The sequence below is a fragment of the Lontra canadensis genome, unplaced genomic scaffold, assembly GCF_010015895.1.
Source record: "Lontra canadensis isolate GAN:19392208 unplaced genomic scaffold, GSC_riverotter_1.0 scaffold55, whole genome shotgun sequence".
Classification (NCBI taxonomy): Eukaryota; Metazoa; Chordata; class Mammalia; order Carnivora; family Mustelidae; genus Lontra; species Lontra canadensis.
The window spans coordinates 12,408,583-12,431,092 of NW_022631049.1; the positions used below are offsets into that span (position 1 = coordinate 12,408,583).

A 22,510-nucleotide genomic window follows, 5' to 3' on the forward strand; every position below is an offset into this window, starting at 1 on the left:
GCCTTGAAGACTCAGAGGCTGGGGAGGGAGCCTCCCCACCCCCACAGGACAGCTGCCTGGTCTGGGGGACTCCCGTCCCCTTTCTTCTCCACAGTTCTCTCCAGTTAACGAGAGGATGACAGAAAAAGTGTTAAGCACGGTGCCTGCACATGATCAAAACTTAGTACACATTCTCAAGAAAGCAAAATAATGCACGTGAACAAGAATTACTATTCACTTGGAAGTCAGTTATTGGTGAAACGCATAGCAGGTGAAAGCAAAAGGAGGGGACCCATGGAGACTTCGCCCAGGTCACCAGCCCTGTGAGCAGGGAGAATATGACAGAGAGCTGGTAATCCAGGAGAATGTCAGGATGTGGAAAAATGGCGTGTACCTCTCCTTGACTCTCCAGTCAGAATGACAGTGGGTTATTGGACTCTGGAACTGCTATGTAGACTAGGGAGAAATTAAATCCAATGCCCTCCCTGGACTTGGATCCCTGACCTACACTCGTGGTCCCTGAGGAAGAGAGGAGAGTTACACCCTCAGACTCTCAGCCTAAAACCACCAATGGTGCCAATCATAGACACCACTGCATCCCATAAAAAGACAGTTTGTGTAATTGTTCCCATTTTTCAAAGTGAGGAAACTGGGCTGAGGTCACTTGGTGAGTTGGTAACAGGTGAACCCAGAGCCTGGGACTTTGTCATGGACCTGAAAGCCTGTTCCCTTCCCAGCTGTCCCTCAGGGCTGTTCTTTGCCCCAATCAGCCTTCACAAACAGATCTAAAAACCACAGTACAAAATACAGGAGCATGAAATGGGAAATAAAATAGGTGCTTCTACATCTATTTAAATCTCATTTATTTTTAATAACTACTGAGGTTAGGCTTTGCATGAAAGGTGAGAAGTTGGTTTAAATCTTGATTTATGTCTTGGTTGACTAGTAAAATACTGTCATTCTGCTCAAGTGAAGAAAAGGCCCATGGAAAATGCCACACTTATTTAGCTTTTCTTAAAACTAACTGTACATCTCCTGGGCATTTTCTTCTGTGGTCTTAAACCCCTATGATCTGCCAGATTTTGTTCGCTGGTATGTTTCCTTCCTCCAAAACGTACGGATACGTATGTGTCTGTAGGTCTATGGCAACCAAAGGCTTAATGCTCACCTTGTCAGCCACCCATAAGTTCCCATCCTAAATGGAGATCATTTGTCCTCTTATTAAGTGTCTTTGACAATGTTTATAAACAGAAGGCATCTGGCTCAGAACGGAGGCTAATACAATTGCAATAAAAAATAACAGTAATACAAATTGTTTAGCAGGAAAGTCTTCAGTATGAGCAAAAACAATTATGTCAATAAGCCTACCCTAATGTGGGAGTAAATGAGAATATCAGGCTGTAGATCAAGAAGCTCACCTAGGCATTGTTTTAATTAAAACCACAAAGCGTTGCTGTTCCTAGTACTTCCCATGGGTGCCTCCTTCCTTTGATCTTGGGGGTCTCCTCTTTACCTCCATGGCCTGGAACAATGCTTCTGGGGTTTTCCCACAATCATCTGCTTCTCCTTATACCTTGTTCCATAGCAGGAGTGACCCCATCTGTCTTGCTTAGTGATGGGCAGTGAGTCTCTCATTAAACTTAATCTAAGAGCCCAAAGGTCTCTCCTATTACCTGAACAACAACGGAAGAAACTTGTGTCTTAAACTCACTCCCTGAGCTTTCGAATTCATACCCTGCCCAGTTGTGTCCCATTACTAGGAAAGAAAATCTCCTGTTGCTCGAAGGAAGGACAAGATTTCAGGTTGAGGCAGCCCCTTTCTTCCAAAAGCCTGAAAAATAGCAGGTGACTGCTTCTTTCAATCTGTTCAGATTGTAGTCAGCACATTTTGGTTATTCTGGAACCAGAAAATCCTCAGGAATCAGAATTCATTACGGAGGGTCAGAGAGATGGAGATGGATAATGGTCAACCAAGCATTAATGAGGATTGAGGAAATCCAACCAATTTCACCTGGAGATCTCTGTGGCCATCCATCTTTTTCACCATCTGCTCCAAATTTGGACCTATGCCCTGAGAGGCAAAAGACAAATGCATCCATCTTAGAAGTCTGCCCAAGTGAAATGCCATTAAATTGCATTATTGTCCAGAACTGCAGAGAGAAACATTTCTTTCCTAGTTAATCTGGCAGCCATCAGTTGTTCCCCATTAAATTGAGAGAAACATCTGGTTTATGTGCTAGAATAAAATACCTCACCATCTATCAAAATTAAACCCTAAAGAGCTATTACTGAAATGAAGGATGGTGTCTTATTTGTTGGAGGTGGGTATGCATGCTTTCCCACGAAGTTCGTGTTCCGGCATACTTATCTTCGGGATCTGCATTCCCTGGATGAACAGGAACCCAATAATCCTACCTGTTTGATGACTTTAAGCATTTCAGGTTAGCATAAATTAAAGCACGTTCATACGAATGCTGTTGTGAAAGACACCAGCCACAGAGATAGAGGATGGTCTTTCCAAAATGTTTGTAGACAGGGAGGATAGAAAACTGACCTAAAACACATTGGATTTGGGGACACCTAAAAAAGAATTCTTTCCTTATATCCCAATCTCACTTCATGGGAAGTAGGTGTATTCCTGAACTATCTAATGGAAGTCACATATTAATAAATCAAATTGCATTATCTCATTATTTACAGGAATTCCCTCTCTCCTTCTGTGTGTGTTGGGGGGGGAGGTAAACAAACATAAACAAACAAATATTTCAAAGGTTTTTTTAAGCCAAAGACTACCTTTCTTGAAACAAGTATTTGAAGGGACACCTGGGTGGCTCAGTAGGTTAAGCGTCTGCCTTCAGCTCAGGTCATGATCCAGGGAGTCCCAGGATTGAGACCCCCATCGGGATCAAGCCCCACATTGGGCTCCCTGCTCAGTAGAGAGTCTGCTTCTCCCTCTCTCTCAAATAAATAAGTAAAATCTTAAAAAGAAAGAAAGAAGCACACTTTGAAATACACTGTTGTTCAACTCCAAATACTCTCTCCCTTATTGATTTCAGAGTCCTCTGAACTAAACTACATTGGTTAGGGAGAGAGGAGAGAGAGGCAGAGAGGAAAAGAGAAGATGTGGGGGGGGGAATGGGAGAAAGAAAGTGAGTGAAGTCAGCAAGCTTGCATAGATAGTTCTGCCCACAGCGTCCCTCAGTTACATGGGTCCTTGATGAGCATGATCAGGAAGACTTGTGTCTGTCTGCTCTCTCCCCAGCCTGGCTCAGTTCTCTTGTAACCTGCGTAGTATAAGCATCTTGACGTGCTCAGTGGACATGTGTATTTTACACAACAGACCACAGCTGCAAAAGAGACATTCCTGTACATGACTGGGTTGATGTTCAGTCTAAAAAAACCGGTTAAAGCATGGAATCATAAAAGTGATACTCTCATTATATTATCTAGCTCTATGATATCTATTATATTATTTATCTATGTACCAATCTAACTATCTATCTATGTATCTATCTACCTAGATATACTCATTGATACTTACATAGATTCACAGAATTTATGTGTCATCCTTGCTCAGGGACCATGCTTAATCTATCATTCCAGGTTTAGTAGATGTGCTGCCAAAACCAGCACCACATTCACAGACATTTAAACATATGAGTGTACACTGTCATTTGCAAATTTGGTACAGGAGTAATGCCTTGTCTTTGAAAATGGGTCCACTCTCTGAAAGTCCCAATTTTCTGTATAAACCAGAAATCTGCTATGATTTTCAGGTTCTAGTCTGTCTGTCTTTTTCTTTCCTTCTTTCTTTCTCTCTTTCTTTCTCTCTCTTTCTTTCTTTCTTTCTTTCTTTCTTTCTTAGATTTTATGTATTTATTTGACAGACAGAGATCACAAGCAGGCAGAGGGAGAGGAAGAAGCAGGCTCACTGCTGAGCAGAGATCCTGATGCGAGCTCAATCCCAGGACCCTGGGATCATGACCTAAGCTGAAGGCAGAGGCTTTAACCCACTGAGCCACCCAGGCGCCCCAACTTTAAAGAAGATAAAAAAAATTCCAAAGAAAGCTGAGAAGCAATACGACTATGGACTCCGCCTAGATTTTTATGATGTTCCCCACAAATCTTTTAAGGCTATCTTGTTTCTACTTAATTTGCCCATCTTTTTTGTTCAGCCTTGACAAGCCTTTCCAAGACAACGGTGTAGCTTCACAGAAATACCTCTCCTTGTCACATTCACGCAACGTTTGTTTACATTACATTTAGTTACATGTCTTAAATGGAGAAAGTACAACTGGTGTAAACAGGTTTGGGAACAAACACGTCTCAGTTGTCTACCGATAGCCCAGATCAGGGAAGTGGGAGGGGCCACGAGAGAGCAGCTGCCTCAACCACCGGGCACACAGGCACCGGGCACACAGGCATCGGGCACACAGGCATCGGGCCTGTGTGCTGGGGGACCAGGGCACAGCCTGGCTGGGAGTGGACCCAGTGAGCTTCTCTGAATCTCAGCTGAGACTCAACCAAAGAAACAGCTAATGAGCTATTCTCATGCCAGAGAGGAAAGAAACTGACCAGGTTGGCCCTAGGGAGAAACTATAGGCCGGTCTCTAACCTGATGCCTTTCTATGGCTTTGAAGGGTTTTCTGTCTGCTCAATTTTTATCTTACCTAGTATTGGATAAACTTCCTCATAAGATGCAGTAACACTGCTGTAAACAGAACAGAAAGAAAAAGTGGTCATGCTTCTGGCCAAACAGAGAAAAACTAAAAAGGCAGAATATATATCGTATAAGTATATATAAGTATGTATTGTATTAAGTATACATACTTTGAAACATATATATAAAACTATATATATTTTATATTTATATTCAACTATAACAATATATATTATGTAAAAATATATATTGTATATATTTATATTATGTTTATATGTAAAGTGTTATTACATATTTATATTCTATATAAAGTACATATTTTATATATTTTTATGCATATTTTAAGATGTATATATATATTTCTGTATGTTATATATTTTATATTCTGCCTTTTAATTATATTTATTCTGCCTCCTTTTAGTTACATATATGTGTGTATGTATGGCTATAAGAGTACCTATGCAGGTCTACGGCATGTGTGTGTGTGTACACTTACGTGATGGTGCTTCATGAGGTGTGGAGGTTCACACTCTGTCTTAAGATAATTTGACTAAAAGCTTTAATCCCTAAAATTCCAGGTGGATCGAGAAATCGGCCTAGGTGCCTTGGTTCACTCATTGGGGCCGAAGTCCATCATTTTACTCATCCCAGCTGCTCTCCAGGGTTTGGATACACTTATTGTGGATGAAAAGTATCTGCAGCTGAACCCAGGCTCAGTGTCAGGAGGTGTCCACCCCGATCAGCCACCCGCACCAATGTCGCTGCTTTGCCACCTTGCAACACTTGCAAGCTGTGAGGGATGGTAGATTGAAAGTGTCTTTATTTAGTACCTGCATTTTGCTTATTTATGATTTATGATTTCCATCCTGCCTACTTCCGCGGATTGGAGGCAGCTTAGCTCCTCAGTTAAGCCCATTCTTAATCAGTTCAGTCCCTCCTTCATCCTGCTGCGTCCGACTTCAATGGAGTAGTCTCCCCAGTGTGATCAATTAACTCGGACCCCCGTGGTCTGGGCCTTCCACTGAGCCACAAAGGCGGTGCCTTTGCAGAGTCTGTGACCTTTGGATGACTGCCCCAGCGACACAGGAAATCCTGGCAGCCCTTCCCAGGGCATCCCTTTTGGTGTCAGGACTTCTCAGGGGTGGCTTGGGGTGTGGAGACCCACAAGGCTGTCATCAGTTCCACACCCCGTGCAGAGGGAGCTGAAGAGTGGCTTCGAGGACCTTCCCTGGTGAGGACGTAGGCTGTCAATAAGCATCCCATCTAGCAGGGGTCTCCGTCAATACCTTCAATAATCATCCATCCCTTTGTGAGAAACATGAGAATGAGCAAAGCCTCAGTCTCGGCTTCTATGGATGCCCACCCCTCCAGGTTCACCGTCAAGTCTCTAACCAATGGAGCAAAGCATCCACAGGTGTTACTTCAATTTGCCGTGATCTTTCTGGGCTGAACAGATCACCCAACTTTACTATGCTTGGTTTATCCATCTAGACCTCCAGTGATGGAAACACTGGTCATGGGCATGCTTCCAGAACCCCAGGGCAACAACTGCCATGTGTGACTCCAGCGAAAGCCCCTGAAGGTTGCTGAGCCTGAGAACCGCTCCTATCTGACCCCCTGTTCAGGCACCCAACCCCTTGCTCCTCGCTTTTCATAGCAAAAATGGTAGCCGCTGTTGGAGTCTCTGGGAGTGACCCGTGGCCGTGAAAGACCGTGCAGCTAGCTCGCATGCATAAGGAACGAATCCATGACCCACACTAACAGATTCACGAAGGACTGAGGTTAACGAAAAGACAGATGATCCACATGCTGGTCTTGACTGGAATGGAAGCAAATCACAGAAGAGGAACCTCTGGGCTAAATTCCCCAAGGGTCTGAGGTAGACTCTATTCAGTGGTCTGTCCCAACCACCCAGAGAACCAGTTACAGACTTAGAACATGCTAGACATGCCAAGGGCAGGGCTTTGAACTCTTCACGAATAAAATGACAACAAAACAATCTATAGCCTCTATTTTATGTGTCTGAAACATAGGTATGTAAAATTTTTATTCTAGATTATATTAATCTCAGAAGTCAAGGCAAGTAAATGAAGATCCATGTCCTGGGTATAAAAATGCATATAGATCAAAAGAGAATCCCACTTCTCTCTCTATGCAGCACTTCCAAACGCTACCCTTGTGTGGTCTCATTATGGAAACCTCGCTTGACAGTCGCGGTGACTGGCATGTTCTCCGTCACTGGCAGACCAAGGTGTTGCCTCACGTTGTTGAGCTGCTGTCCCCCTGGACTGTGCTGCTTCAGTCCTGGGGACTTATGGGCCCCAGGCTCCTGCTCCCACAAACTCTCTAGGAACACTGCTCAGCCACAGAAGGAACTTTCTCCTGTTCTTTGCAAACAGAAGACACCTGTGGCAAAACTTATGCCGGGGCAAATGTCCCGAGAGAGCAGTAGATGACAGTGTGACAGCTGCCTGGGCTTATGTCCCCAGCCTATCACTTTCCAGAACAAGTTATCCAGTTTCTCAGAGGGCTCTTGGTTCCGTCTGAATTAGGAAGAAAATAAAAATAATACCTACATCCCATATTCCTATAGGGATAAAAGGAAGGAAGGTGATTTGAGAACAGCGTGGCACCATCCAAAGAAGAGTTTAGATACATGGTAGCCTGGGAAATTAGACTGGCCAAGACCCTGGGACCAGGGGAGGGAGACTGACAAGGGGCTCTAGAGTGGGCCTGGCTCATTTCTCTACTTCTCCTTCCCAGCTCCAAGCACACACCCTGCCCCCTCCCCGGTGGTGGCATCAGGCCACCTAAACTCCGTCCCAGTGTGTTGTTATACAGGGAGCTAAGGTTGTCTTAAGCATAGTCCCAGGAAGTGACGCAGCACAGATAGTTTCCAAAGGACATTTTCAGAGCCCAGAGACAGCCAGAACTCTGACAGTTGGGCTCCATGACTGTTTTCAGGTGCTATGTTCTACCTCATGACCTCTAGCTCCCACTCATCTTTCTTTCCCTAAAGCACCAAGTAGGGCATCCCCAGGAATGAAAATGAGAACAGGGATAGGGATCCATCAGTTGATTATTCATGGTCCAGATAAAGGAAGGGCCATAAAAGAACCAAATGCCACCACCAAAAAAATCTCCCCCACAAAAAATTTTGCTAACAGCCCTGAAAAGAATGGATACCCCCCAGGAAGATGGCAGGCCTCTCAGGCCCTGTGAGACTGAGTTCCTGATCATGACATATCTCGAATCGTCAAAGGCCTGCGGAGATACTGATCCCCTCAGACCTCGAGGAGCTGGGCACAGCCTGAGGCAGCTGGGTGACACCAGCGTGCTGAACAAATGTTAGCATTCTCCATGTTCCTGGTCATCTAAGGGACCCCAAAACAGCCACAGCAATGCGGAACTGCAATCCCAAATATCTCCTCTACATAATACAAACAGCCAGAGCTAGATCGGCTACTTGGTTGCCCCGTTTCATCTATTTCCTGGCCAGATTCCTATGACATTAGGCCCTCTCAAGCAGTCTGTGAACAAGGCATTATGACATTAGGCCCTCTCAAGCAGTCTGTGAACGAGGCAGCCACAATTTACAGGTGCATAAATGGGGTCTTCGAGAAGCCAAGTGACTTACCCAGGGAAACTGGGTGCTTCTGAGCACCAGCCTGGCCCCAATTCTCTCATTCTCTACCTCCTGCACAGCATGTAAATCATAGCCAGCCAGGGGTGGGCCTAACTCCTCAGTCTGACTTCTCTTCTAATGAATGTCATCTTAGAAGATGTGAGAATGGAAACCAAGAGTTAAAAGTAAGGACTTTGCAATGGAAAGAGGGTAGAGTGGCTTGAGGGAAGGCTGGCAAGATGGAATGAACTTCACCTGGAGGCCAAGTGGATACCACAGTGGAAATCTCATAAATGGCACGGAGAAGTCCGGCCCCAGGCAATGATGGAAGAGACTCTTGGGGGTGGGGTGGGGATGGGGAGTGGCAGTCGGGATTTGACTGTAGTAGGGCCAGATGGCTACCCACCCAGAGCGGGATGTCACACAAGCTTTCAGGAGTGTCAGGATGGGGGCCATCGAGAGATGGAATTTGGCAGTCATTTGCCCGGAGAAGAAGGCTGAAACTCTGGCTCGCTGAGGCCTTGTAGGAGAATATGGCCCAGATCCGGAATGTGAAGGGGTCACTGAGTTTCCATGAGGAGGTCTGGAAGATCTGTAGCCCCAGGTTAACATTTATAATTCACTGGAGAGCTAAATAATTACACCTTCCCTTTAAGGTCCTCGAACATTTACATCGTGTGAGTCAGTTAAAGAGTACTCTTGACCTCAAGGTCATGGAACCTAAAGTTGAACTGTGTTGTTAAAAGAATCTTCATTCTGCAGACCCCCAGGTTCTGGGATGAGGGGGGTGAGGGGGATCTCCTCACCGTGCAATCTTCAGACTAGCCAGATCTACAGAATTGCAAAGTAGAACCCAAAGTGGACATTCTCACCTCCAAGAAATGGGTGGAAAGAAGCCTGGTTCTCCACTGGCTAATTTCAACCGTCCTCACATGGAGTTTCCCAATATTGTTACTTATTCTGTAAGGCTGACTGTCCTCCCGGGGCAGCTGGCCCATAGGGAGGAACAGGGGGTCATCTGATGTGACTGTCCCACCGCAGAGGATGGACAGTGCCTGTGCCTTAGCAGAGAACCTGGCACAATTCTGACAGCAAGGCTGCAACACTCCTGGCAAAAAAACCTTGACTACAAAGCTAGAAATCGTCCTTCCAGCTGACCCTTCCTCTTCCCCTTCAAAAACCTGGCATCTCTCTGAGCCCTCAACCGGCAGTGAGCAAGCAAGACCCCAATCACACAGTTCATTCTGGGTGCCTTGGAAAGCGAGAAAGGAGTTGGGGAGGAGAGCTGCACCTACAAGATTAGGAATGCAGCAGAGCAGCAAGGAAAATCTTCCTACAAGAACATCGTGATCTTGTGACTTACCGAAGGCAAGTTTTAGCTAATTATCAGTTTCAGTTTCTCATTACACTGCAGATTGGTGGGCGGACTAATTTGTTTCAGTGGCCAAGGTACCCAGAATATTTTATAATTAAGTATTTTAATGGCCGATATGTGTCACTGTAAGTTTGGTGAGGAAATTGAAAAGTGCTCAGACTATAGGTATTAGACACACATGTAAGAGTAGATAGAACGTTTGCATTCCTATAAGAGGCACCCTAAATTCTCCTCAATCTGGCATTGACTTCCACTGGAAAACAGATGTTAGGTTTCTTCAAGGAAAGGAGAAATGGCAAAAAAAAAAAAAAAATCACATTATCTGTCACCTTGCCTTGTGGGCTTGAGAAAATAGGAGAAAGTGCATAAAAAGCTAGTCCCAGAATCAGCTTTACTCCAATTCTGGCTACTTATTTTAGAGGATATCTGTGCAAATATCTCAGCATCTTGTAGTGTCTCAGCAGACAGGTTCGTGTTTGACTTATCACGAGTTAGGGGGCGTCTCCTAATACCACCAACTAAGGCAAGTCCAAGCTCAAAGGGGAAAAGCCCAGAAGGGGTGACCTAGGGAAGTCACACTGGGATGGGTCCACCTCACCAAGAACAGAAGCTTCTCCGAAGGAGCACCTTGGGGAGAAAAGCCTTGACAGCTTCAAAGTGCCTCTCCATGTCAACAGAGTCTAGCCAACCAAAAACGCGATCAGTAAAGAGCAGTCTCAACAGAGTGAAGGGATATGAAAATCTACTGAAACGATGAAGGGTGAAAACAGAAACCAAAGATTATTGGAGAGGTGAATTCTATAGGAAGGGAATCTGACTTTTCAGAATCTATAACCCTGCCCATTTGATTTTTATCCATTTTTTCCATGTCCACCACAAAACTAGCTTCCTCAATAATATAAATAATAAATAATTGCTGATCATTCAGATTATGCACCACTCTAAGCACTTTACCGGTTTCAACTCCTTTCCTTATCAAAACAAACCTATGTGGCAAATTGTATTATAATTATCTCCATTTTACAGAAGACAACATTAAAGCACAAAGAGGTCAGGGGCGCTTGGGCGGCTTGGACTGTTAGATGGCTGGCTCTTGATTTTGGCTCAAGTCATGATCTTGGGGTTCTAGGATGGAGCCCATGTTGGGCTCCGTGCTCAACGGCGAATCTGCTCAAGGATTCTTTCTCTCTCTCCCTCTGCTCCTTCTCCCATCCTGGAGGGCTCACATGCGTGCACGCTCTCTCTTTCTCTCAAATAAATAAATAAATAAATAAATAAATAAATAAATAAATCTTAAAAAGAAAAGGCATAAATAAATTGCCTAATATCACACACCCAGTAGGAGGCAATGCCTAGATTCACACCCGGCCACTCTGGCTTCAGAGTCCTCTTAAGCATTATACTTCAGTGTCTTTCAATGAAGAGGAACGTCCAAAGGAAAGGGGGAAAACTGTAAAGTGAAATGAAATGGCTCTCCCTTAAGCTTGCTGGGGCACATTCAGTGAGTACATTCTTACTGCTTGGATTCTGTGTTTTCCAAGGAAAGTTAACACAGTGATTGCCTCACCAGCATCCATCCCACCCCGACCCCACTGTGGGAAGGACATGGGATTTGGGCAGACCAATCAATAGATTGGTTTGAAAAAGCCTATCTTCTGTTTGCAGAACAATGAACTGTATTTTTATGTATGGGGTAGCCGCCATTAGTGAATTTGGGAAAGGCAAGTCTTTCCTGACTGTCCATGAGACTACTAATGAAATCATCCTAAAGATCTGTGTAGCTGAAGATCAGACCCTACTTTACAAGGAAAACGAGCTCCACAGAACAGTGTCCCTTGAAGACCAAACTGAAATAGTCATCATGAAATAGCGCCATTCACTTTTCTAGGAGAGAATAAAAACAAGCCTCATTTACTCAGCACACACCATATATGTGACATACACTAATGCGCTCTGCTCCCTGTGCTGTCCTTCATACATCCTTTGGTACTCTCTCTGGAGAGATGGGCTGGGGCTTCCCAGCCCCAGAGTGAGGGCTGTGGTTCCAATGCATCACAGACCAACACAGCTTCTGGGACAAACTTCATGCTGGCCTACGGCTAAGTAAGAGAAACACAATACAATACAATAGGGTTTTTTCCAGAAGCTGTATGTGTGTGGTATAGAGGACTGTCCTTTATTCTTTTTTCTTTTTTAAAGATTTTTTTTTATCTGAGGAAGAGAGAGAGTGCGTGTGCACAGATGAGCAGGGGGAGGGGCAGAGGGAGAAGCAGACTCCTTGCTGAGCAGGGAGCCCAATATGGGGCTCCACCCCAGGACCCGGAGATCATGACCCGAGCCAAAGGCAGACACTTAACTGACTGAGCCACCCAGGTGCCCGAGGACTGTCCTTTATTCTGAGATTATATTCTTCCTACTTCTGGTGTTAAAATATCTTTTCTTTTATGAAAGGATTGTAACATTATATGACAATTTTGCTCTTACTGTTTTTAACATCCTAACTTCTCCAGATAAAAGCTAACAATCTTGTGTTAAGCCTCTTGGTTTAAAAAAAAAAAAAATGTTAGATCATAAAATTCCAAAGTGTGGGGTCACTGGCCCAGGGAGCTGATAGCCTGGATTTTGTCCGACCTCAACCACAGGGGGAATTCAGGAAACAAAGAAAAAATCCAGGTGCAGAAAAGTACCCTGCGCTGCCAATGTCTTCCTTGCTAAGCTCCTATCTGACCTCTAGTTACTCCCTGGGTCCCCAGTGGCTGCTACCAGTAGGAATTCCCTATCCTTCCTGGCCAAGCTGACACGCTGGGCAGAGTTCAGGACACAGCTTTAAATGTGGTTTCCTGATTAACAGAGAGACTCCAGTGAGGCAGGAAGGAGTTCAAGCTCGAGTATTATATGTCATAGTCATCTACCGGCTCTTAGAAATGAATACATCCACAGAAATGGCCTGGAGCAAATTACCATTCCTGAGAAAATCCCTAACAACTCAGGGAGGGACTCCTGTGACTGCACTCCATCTTTTGTATCTCCTTTTCACAAGAAAGTGGCACATGAAAGACTCCATTCCCTGAAAACACATTTACACAGAAAATTATTTGAGAAGGCTGATGGTGACTAAGAGAAACGAGTGCTAAAAAGAAGTAGGCATCACATCTATATGACTTTCTGGTTAAAAGGGATAAGAGGAGAACCCCAAAACAGGAGATGGGGTCATTGACTTGGCTCTACCATTAAATTGCCCTTGAATCTGAGGAGAAATCACTCTATGTCCTTCTCTTTCCTCACTTGCCAAAGAAGATGTCTGGTCACTCTCAATCCTCACCTTTTCTGGTTCTATTCACTGTCTGGAGGAAAGAGTGAAGTACCCTCATGGATCAAAAAGGACACTGAGAAATAACATGGAAAGGAAACATGGTGTGTTTCCAGGGGCATCTCCGGGGAGAGGTCTCCCCAGAGTGAACTTCCAGCCAGAGCAAATGTAGTGGCCCTACATTGCTGAGAGCAGGAAAGAGAAGATAAGGAAAAGAGCAGGAAGAAATGAGGAAGGGCGGGGTCCAGGGGGCACCTGGGTGGCTCATGCCATGATCCCAGCATTCTAGAATTGAGCCCCACATCGGGCTCTTCGCCCAGTAGGGAACCTGCTTCTACCTCTGGATGCCGCTCCCCCTGCTTGTGCTGTCTCTTTCTCTCTCTCTGTCAAATAAATAAATAAAATCTTAAAAAAAAAAAAAAAAAACAAAGAAAGAAAGAAAAGAGGAGGGGAAAAAAAATCAGAGAAAAGGCAGGGCTTAAAATAAGTGTGATCCTTGAATAGAGAAAGCTGAAAACAGGAAAAGTGAAGAAGAGTAGAGAAAGAAGGGGAAGAAAAGGACCAGACCTCTATGTCTCATTTTGGATAGAAATAGAATTTCCTAGCTCTTCCACCATCCACGTACCAAAAACGTCACCAGATGTGAGGTCCCATGGCATTCTGCCAAATTAAATAGAGAAAAGCCTCACTCTTCTAGAGAACAATATAGTACCATTTTCCATAATACAGCGAAAACAGAGGTGGCCCATCTGTCCGCAGATCTGACAGAGAAAAGGAAAAAAAAAAAACCAAACTCCACAAAAGGTCTATAACCTTTAGGGAAAAAAAAATGATTCTGGGCTAAGCTCTCCAGAAATAGAACATTTTGATTACAAAATAAAAACTAGGTCAATAAGATAATGGACGTGATTTAAATGAAAATCACAGTATTTGTAATGGGCTAAAAATGGTATCAATATTACTGCAGAGAAGGAATATAATTAAATGTATTTTTACACAGCAGCTCCCCGCCCCAGCCCTACCAATCCCAGCCCCGCCACCAGTATTCCTCCACCTCATCGGAGAGGAATGTGCTGGCGTGCCCCAAGTTGGTCTGAAGAATGCAGAGTTTCCGTACTCCTTTAGAAGATCCCAAATGACACTGGTTAGCTACATTCTTTCACTTTTAGATCACTGTTATTCATTTATAAAGCAAAGAAATGGAAAGGTTAGGGATTGGACCACTTCATTCTTTCACGATTTCTGCTCTATGGACAGGAAACATGCAGAGTGAGGTGTCAGTGCCACAGTCCTCTAGGGCCGAGTGACCCAGGAATTCCCCACCATCCTAGGAGGGTGATAGAGATCCTAAGAGGTTTCGCTCAGGCCAGGAATTAAGATAAAGGGTGGAAGTACCAATTTCTGGTTTTCTTCCTACAACTTGGGCTGTGACCTTGTGGATAAACTCTAACTCTGGAGTGTAATTCATCTTCCAAGCCCTCGCAAGGGGAAGGGGAACAAAAAGAAGCGAGATGAATGAGCCCTAAGGAATCATGCTCTGGGTGGTGACTAGGTGGCGACTAGTGGGCACAGAAGGGCTGCTGTGGCACCTGCCGATGTCCACATAAAAGCCTGGGACTCTGTCTATGAGAAACAGTCAATGGTCCTTCCACACTCGGGCTGCCTTCAGGGGTCACAGACTCCTGATTAAGATTAAGGAGATTAAGATTAAGCAGGATTACTCTATGATGACTATATTATCACTTTAGAATATATACGTACACCCACAGGCACACGGACAGAGCATTCCTTATGAAAGGAGACCACGTCAATATTGATTTCATGGATATCCCAGAATATGGTATTTGCCTAAGAACATACCATCATCATCATTCTGAAGAGACTGTTTTCTCAAAATCTCTTTGTGGGTAGTGTCCATTGACTAAGAAGTCTTTTTTACAAGAATTAACTCTTTAATATGTTTCGATTCCAACACCCTGGCCACAAAGGGCAAGGCACTCGTTCATCCTTAGACAGCACAAGCTTACTTCCCATGAAGAAGATCTGTGCAGTGACAAGTGAACTTGCCCAACAAAAGAGAAGTAGAGAACTTTGTTATTTGATGTTATGACTCCCGTAACATTGAACTCCTTAAGGGCAATGAAGTGTGTCTGTGAAGTATCATTCCGTTACTGCCCACTTCACCCTCTCTTTACTTTGAGCATTGGAATACAAGGTATTTCAACAAGCAGCAAGTGGACAGAAACCCTCACCACGAGTCCTTTCTGTAAGTGACTCAAGGAGCTCCGAACCACTGGTATTCCCAGTCAAGTGAAATAAGTCACTATAATAGGCCTTGAGGAATTCTAAGCCAGCAGAAAGGCCAAAAAGTTAAGGATCATCTGAGCTCATCCTATCACTCTCAGGGTTGTTCTTATTTATAGTTCCTTCCTATCACCCGGGCCTCCAGACCATGAAACAAAAATAGTGAAGCAAATGTGTGGCGAGGGTCACTGCAGACGAGGCAAGATTTCTGCGCGTATCCACAAAGTGTGGCACTTGGTTTTCTGCAGACAAGCAGTCTGTCAATCTCATTTTTAACTCTGACCTTCCATGACCTCGGTTGGGAGATCCTAAGAGGGGTAAAAGAAAAGAACCGAAAGGTCAAGCGAGTAAAAAACACTGAAAGAATGCTCACTGCAAGCGTATGATACAGGGCACACCTCTGTCCTGGGAGTGTGGTGGGGGGAAAATGGATTATTTATAGGGGAAGGGAAACAAGATGACAAAATAAGCTCTTGACAAAGAGGACAGAGGCTTATGTTTGGAAAAGCTTCATGGGGCGTGGTGGGGGGGCTGGCGGCACTGGTGTTCTTTGCACTGTCACAGGGCAAACATGGTCTGGCCATGACTTTGGCAGATTTGGGCTTCTAGCAGGGAGGAACCAGCTGGGGGCTGGGGAAACTGGTGTTTTTGGAGAAAGAGAAACAGCTGCTTGAGCATGAGTGTCGGAAGGAAGTCCTCTTCCTTACTGCCAACCCACAAGACATAAGTATAATCCAGTCGTGGGAGCTACTATAATGAGACAAAGGGGGACAAGATTGAGTCACTGCTGATCAGTGGCCCCGGACATCTGACGATAGGACCATGCCAACAAACACACGAAGGGAAAAAACACGAGCCAATGACATGGGGATCCCTGTCTCGAAACAGGACTCAAGGAAGGAATTCTCATTTTATCTCTTCAAGCAGCTATTAAATACTTACACAGGTTTGGAAACAGGATGGACTGGTGAATCATATGCAAGGTAAAGACTTATCTATAAACAATATGTAAACCCTCTATTCCAAGCCTTTGATCTGGTAAAAGTGGGGAGTCTGATTGACTTAATTTACCTGCATTTGCTTCTCTTCTGTTGACTGTCAGGTGAGAATCAGTGGAGGAGGTTAAGTGGTAACTGGAAAGACAAGACCCTTCTCTCTGGAGTAACCATTCCCTTAGTAAGAGTTCTCAGTAACCCCTTCCACTGCCCTTATTGGACCATTAAAAGCCAACAACTATAATAGAAAACCTTGCTTTTTTAAATAGCAAACATTCTTATGGTTAAAAGCCTAAGTAGACCAGAGACAAGAATAAACTAGAATACCGAATATTTCAACACTTGGACATTTTAATGGGAAAAAAATATGAAGTACACATTTCCATGTAAATGGAAATCCTACATTTATAAAAGCAGGCAAGATGATTACGTGTGACAAATACTTATAGGCAAATGAGAAAAACTAGCAAAAAGTTCCCTCTTCTAAAATAAACTCCTCTTTTTTCAGCGCACAATTCTCCTAAATTCTGACATTTATGCTTGCTTGAAAAAACAATTTAAGTCAACACTTCCCACTCTGTTATTCAACCCCGAGGCATAAAAATTTGATTAAATAGCCTAAAAATGCCTTCGTGCACAAGGAGCAGGCAACAACTGGCTTATACCATGACAAAGTCATGCTGTAGCTTGACTTCTACCCAGGTGCTCTGTTGGAACCCTCCGAAATCCATCGTCAACTTTTGCTTTCCCTGCCTTCTCCCTTCTTTGAGAACATACCAAAGCCTCCCAGCGTGGGCTTTTCCCCAGTGATTGCCACCACACTACACCAGCCTCTTGAAAAAACACCTGGTCTGTTTCAACAACACCATAACCAGAATGGCAAGTTCCCCCATCCCCCCACCCCCTGGGTCAGCACCTCCATTCCAAAACAGGACCTTATAACTTCACACTTCCTAAAATCTCTGTCCCACTCTTGAATACTCTTGCCACTCAACTTCTCCTTCTCTTCTGGTTCCTTCCTTCCCCCAAAGACCTTAGCAAATCATAACTCATCAACTCATGAGACAATCCAAGATCACATGTTCAACTGCTTCCTTGACAGCCCCACTAGGATGTCTAATAGACATCTCTAGCTTAATATGTCCAAAACAGAATTCTTGACTTTGGGTTGTAAACCTGGCACTTCTTCAGAGTTCCCCATAGCAACAAAGGACACCGCTCAACTGCTTAGGGCAAAATCTGAGAATCACTCCTGACTCCCCCAACCACCACCACCATATGTCTCATCCAACAACAACTTCTGTTGACTCTGCTTTGAAAATATCTCTCTGCAATCCAACCACTTGTCTCCATCATGGCTCCGCCGGTTTAAGCCATCAGTCTCTCTCACCTGGCGTACTGTAGTTACCTAACTGAGCTCCCAGCTTCCACACCTACTCTGTTACTAAAGTCTGTTCTCTGGACCCCATTCAGAGGGGTCATTTACAAAGCCCAAGAAAACTCATGCTCCTTCTCGAACTTTCCGAATGCCTCCCATCATACTTAGAATACCGTCCAAAGTTATATAAGGACTGGATGACCCCTAGTAGCCCCATAACCTACAAGGCTACCTCTCCAACTTTATTTCTGACCACACTTTGCCTTGTTCTCCCGACTCCACTCACACTGACTTTCCTACTATTTTTTAAAACACGTAACTCTGAATATTATCTGGGTGCATGGATTACATGTTATCACTACGCAAATGCTAAGTCTGTTTATCCACCTACACCTGCTCTCTGATACATCCTCAGAATACACACTCTGTCTATAAGGCATCTGAAGCTAGATGTTCCTATGCCAACACAAATGAGACATTGCAAAAAGAAGCCGTTTTCCTATCACCAGGGTGGAAACCTTGAAGCACCTGCTAACCTCCAACCTCCACTGTACTGTCATCCACCATCAGTCAGGGACCAAACCCTGCCATGTCCCCTACCACGGACACCTCACCTTGCCCCTTTCTTCTTCCTCCCTGTATTTAGAGTTTTGTGTCTGTCCTGGTCTGTCTCATGTCTGAAATCCCACACCTCCACTTGTCGCTTATCTTCCTCATATTGCCATCCGAGTGTCCTTCCAGAGGGCTAACAAGGACTTCTTTCTATACCCAAGTTCAAGTCCACACATGTCAGCCTCCATCTCTGCCTCCCACCACTTAAACTTCCTATTGCCTTTTACTGTTCCTATGCTGTCCAATAATGACAGTCACTAGCCACACATGGCTCTTTACACTACAGTGAGCTAAAATTTAATACAACCAAAAATTCAGTTCCTCCACTGCACTGGTCACCTTTCAAGGGCTCAAGGGCTACACATGGCTGGTTGGTGACCCTGCTGTACATTTCCATCTTTACAGATAGTGCTATTGGGCAGTGCTGGAACCTATCCCCTCTGGAAAATTTACTCACCTCCCAAAGCAAACCTTTCTGTGAGAACAAATCCCATAACCAATGAGCCCTTTCAACCTATTTTTGTCAAAACCTCACGCTTCAACATTACGGAGCTCCTGATACAGTCTTCCCTGAGATCCACCTTAATTTTAAGGGAAGGATAAATGCCATACCCTTCGCCCTAACACACATAAACATGACTTTCCTTTCACAAAAGTTCTTTTCTGTGCAAATATTTGCATATTACTATTCAATTTTTTTTCAGTGTTTGATCAGATCTGCTCTTCACTGTCTGCTCGATAGCGTTAACTATTTTAGACTGAACGCCCTTACAGGCAAAAGCAATATTTAATGATGCCAAGTATAGGAAGCTCTTCAAAAAGTGTGTTTTTTATAAGGGTGAGAGCATAGTGGGAAAGCACCTACGCTTCGGAATTACCCTGCTCCGAGTTCCTGTCCCGATCCTTACTATCCACTTGGATCTTGGGCAGGTTCCTTAATCCTTCATTCTCAGCTTAAACATTCATAAGACAGAGAACATGGGGTTGTTGTAATTACATGAGGTTGTTGTGATAATTGCATGGGATTGGACCCATAAATCTCTTAGCAATCGCTGATACATGATGATCACTCATAACATCAGCTGAAGATATCAATGATTTTAGTTAGTTGTACACAAAATAAATTTAAATAATACTTGAGGGGGTTAAAAACCTGATGAAAAAGAAATCATGAATGCAAACTGCTCCTCTTACTGAGTCATGTGAGTGTCTTCAAATACAATGTGATGGGTATTACTTAAATATCAAACGGTGGAAAATATGTATCAAAGTAACATAAATTTGAGCATTTCTATTCTGCTTCTTGTATAAAGACTGCATAGAGTTTCCAGTTCTTTGGAAAATTTTCTTCAGGAACAGTGGAACCTTGCTTGGCAAGTTGAAGAACTTTCCATTAGTTAAATGCAAGAAGGATGATTTCGTTTTAAAAGTGAAATGTGGAAAGTGGTTAAATGGGCAGGCTATAACTAATCATACTAGTCTTTTTAAAAATCTAAAAAACAAAACAATAATAGAAGAAAGACTCATAATTCAAAGCACATGTGGACATCTTTTTGTATTGATTGTTTCCAAGTCTACCATGCCAGCGAACAACTAAAATGGATATACATATTCCACACATTCCCTAATCGCTATCCCCAGTGTGGGGCTCAAACCCGCGACCCCAAGATCAAGAGTCACATGCTCTACTGACTGAGCCAGCCAGGCACTATTCCACACATTCAGAGCATGAGCGATCTCTCCCTGCCTTCAGTAGTTGAAATTCAGAAGGGACTGTGTATACTTAGTAGCCAAAGCCAGTATATGAATTCTGCCAAACCCGATATCCATCCTTCTCGTTCTATGGCTTCTGAAGGTACTAAGCCTGTGTGGTTCTCAAAGTTTGCACCTTGGACCAATAGCAACAGCATCACCTGGAAACTTGCAAATTCTTGGGCCTCACCCTGGACCTACCGCACGGGGAAAACTCTGAGGGTGGGGCCCACCCACGTGCGTTTGAAGAAGCCCTCCATGTGTTTCTAGTGCCGGCACCTAGAAGGCACACCTGGGGCTGCACCTGGGCCCTCTACTGGGGGGCAGCTCTGCAGGGAAGCCATTAGGCCTTTTCCTGGACAGACTGTATTGAAAATATCTTCAACTGGCTCTCATTTGTTTGGACACGTGATATGGATTCAGCTTCCCTCACTAAGGTATGATCCCCTGATGGGAAAATTAATGGACTCATTAACGACACCAAGCAGAGCCTAGGAAGAGAGGACCCCCTATGGCTCTAAGGCACAACCAAGCCTTCGCAATACCACACATTTTGTCTATTACATTTAGAATGGAGTCAAAATTACATGGCCCCAAATCGTTGAGCTTTATAAGAAGACTTACTGACCCACAACGAGACATAGAGGAAGGATAGAAAGGTTGGCAGACTGCAGCTAATTTCCCTTAATGCTTGTTTATTTTTAAATTCGTTTTGGGAAACAAAAGAGTCATATAATTATGTAACAGAATCGCACCAACTGTATGAAAAACAAAAAGTAAAGATACTAGACGCCTTCTTCAGAGGTTTTTCAAAACAGAACACTTCCAAACAGTCTAAATTCTTTTAGAGGGGAAATGGAGAAACATGCTCGACCTCAAATTTTCATCCTTCCAAAGTACTTTTAAGCAAGAGTCACCCTCAGTGACTTTTGTTGTGATTTTTAAAAAGGATCTAAGACAAAATGGAAGCTTATTTTAATACTTTGATGCTTCCATAATGTTGACACTTACATTTTCACAATTCAAATGTTTTCTCCAGCACAGTGCCTTACTCATCTTTCGGTGGCAGGCAATAGAATTCAACATGCATTCATTTAAAGTATTGTGCTTTTTAAAAGATTTTCTTTATTTATTTGAGTGTGTGTACATGAGCAGGGAGAAGGGGCAGAGGAAGAGGCAGAGGGAGAGAATCCCAAGCAGGCTCTGTAACAAATGACTAGCTCGAGGAAGGGCTGGATCCCAGAACAGGACCTGAGCCCAAATCAAGAATCGAGTGCTCAACCCACTGCTCCACCCACACGCCCCTGAACTTTTGTGCTTTTTTAAAAACAGGTTTTGTTTGAAGATCTTTTTATAAGGTGCGTATAGTCATACACTGCTTTGGCAAATAAGATAATTTAAAGAAACTAGCAGATTCTTTCACAATTTTTTTTAAAGATTTTATTTATTTATTTGTCAGAGAGAATGAGCACTGGCAGAGGCAGAGGGAGAAGCAGGCTCCCTGCTGAGCAAGGAGCCTGATGTGGGACTCAATTCCAGGATGCTGGGATCATGACCTGAGCCAAAGGCAGCCGCTCAACCAACTGAGCCACCCAGGCGTCCCTCTTTCACAAATTTTTATCACAGACATATTGCATAGTTATATATGAATAGCCAATTTCTGAAAGGCCAATTTCTGAAAGGAGAAAACTTAACAGTAGTAATGTCTGGGCAATGGGACTGGGGGTGGGGGACAGAGAAATAAGACTTTACTTTTCCCCTCTAAATTCTTAAGCCCGATTCAAGCTTATTTTTGTACATATTTTGTAAAATTCTTTTAACTACACTAGGCAGAACTAAAATGAGTGAACTTGAAAGTCATAAATCCATGTTGCCGGACCATTAACCTTTGGCATCCATTTCCTCGTCCATCCCCCGATAGCTTTGGAAGCGGTTTCTGCTAACTCTGCCTACTTTGGGGGGCACTGTCTCCAGATGACAGGAGGCTCTCATCTGGTACAACTCAGTCACACTGCCAATGAAGAAACCGAGGCCCAGAGAGGTTAAAGTTGGTCCATGTCATCAAACTTACCGATACTGGGGCAAGACTCATCCTGAGCTCCTGGCCTTCTTGGTTTATGCTCGGTTTGTTTTTGTTTTTGTTTTAATCCTATCATGTTGCCCATCCCATGTTCTACACACCACTCATGCATTAATCTAAGATCTGAATCATCATCACGAAGGTACTAAAGTGTTACACAGACATGACTCCATTAGAACTAAAGCTGGACACTGTAACCGAACCCTGCACCTAGCAATGGTCCAGGCAGAGGACCTACATACAGGGGAGCAGAGGCATGGCGGCGGGGGGAGGGGGGGCAGGTTGCTGAAGATCAGGAACTCAGCAGTTTTCTGCCTGAATGTGACTCCTCCATTTAATGATTGTGAGACTTCTTGCACGTAACCTCTTTATGCCTTCTTTTTCCCATCAGCAATGTTGCAGTTAAAAAGACTATCTAGGTAGGGAGAGGGTGGTGGGGT

The 22,510-nt window shown here is 44.0% G+C and overlaps 1 protein-coding gene and 1 non-coding gene across 4 annotated transcripts in view; both read right to left on the reverse strand.

Annotated features, from left to right (window-relative positions):
- Positions 1-22,510, reverse strand: part of SAMD4A (sterile alpha motif domain containing 4A) — a 203,687-nt gene that overhangs the window by 113,690 nt on the left and 67,487 nt on the right. The gene's annotated exons all lie outside the window — the stretch shown is intronic.
- Positions 3,511-3,612, reverse strand: LOC116878146. The gene has a single exon (XR_004384778.1). It is a non-coding gene; the product is annotated as a U6 spliceosomal RNA (small nuclear RNA).